Source organism: Parasteatoda tepidariorum, chromosome 5 (genome assembly GCF_043381705.1).
Source record: "Parasteatoda tepidariorum isolate YZ-2023 chromosome 5, CAS_Ptep_4.0, whole genome shotgun sequence".
Taxonomy (NCBI): Eukaryota; Metazoa; Arthropoda; class Arachnida; order Araneae; family Theridiidae; genus Parasteatoda; species Parasteatoda tepidariorum.
Window position 1 is genome coordinate 86,888,495 of NC_092208.1, and position 1,247 is coordinate 86,889,741.

Sequence of the window (1,247 nt, forward strand, 5' to 3'; positions counted from 1 at the left end):
ATCTAAATAACGTAAAATGTAATGGCTTTTTCCATTGTTTTTGGCGCATTCTTATTGGCTAAAAAATCACATGGTAACATCCAGTTTTCTCACATGAAGTTTAATATTTCTTCCATTATCTTCAGCATTAAGTAAAATTAATGAAAGTTATAAGGATATTGTTTATCTACAAAACATTTCTTCATCCCTAATTTATATGCATTTATTTGAAATATTTATTTATCACCCTTTCTTTTTTTTCTCTGATATTTTTACGTATTTGATTTTTATTATTATCCTAAATTAAAGGCTAAAATCAAAAAATGATAGGGTTTTTCTTTTTATAAAAAAAAGTATTGCTGTGATGGTACCATTTTTACGATAAGAATACTTACCTAAGTTTACCCTGCTAGAGCATTGAATTTGATCGAACCACTAAAAAGAGCGCATGTAATGTTGACATGCCCTTAACAAATCAAATGCGAGATAAAGAATTAAGACTCTTGTTTTGCAGTAGAAGAAAGTGGTCTGCAAAAAAGAATATTTTTTATTCTTTCATCAGTTTCTTTAAATACGAACAGAAAGTAATATTTAAATATAAAGCAACTCTCTAATTTTACGGGAATCGAAAAAAAAACATTCATATTTAAAGTTTTGTTTTCAGCATTTCACACAATTTAAGTGATTAAGTAAAAAAAGGCTAAGCAACATCGTTTCAAGAGTTGGCGAAGTTTATATACGTCCGCACTGAGAGTTTGGCATCTATTTAATATGCACTTAGATGCAAACAGGCTCTCGCCATAGGAATAATGGTTTTTTTCTTAACTTGCAACAGGGTATAATGGTCATGGAGAATGAAAAGTGACTAAATACTAATATTCAAAATAAGGTGTTACCCAAATACCTGAACTCGGAAATTCTGCAGTGTATAAATATTAATCTCATAAATTCCAATCAGCTTGAAAGAAACAAAAACTTCGTAGAGGTATTTGAATATGGAAATAAAATCCTTTTTATCGCTTCTATATAAAATGTTAAGTTGCAAATTTAATATTTTTATTATTTTCTAAATATTGCATCTTTTGAAGAAGAAAAAAAAATAGTGCGTGGAGTCCCTCCGCGCGGAAGAAGTTAAACTTCGTAACCTTCCTCAAGAGTTATAACACATCTGCAACAGAACTGGATATGAAGACAAAATTGCAGGACAGGAACACTTTAATTGTCCACTAATTTTCAGATTTCCTGCTATGTTTTCTTTTGATGTATTA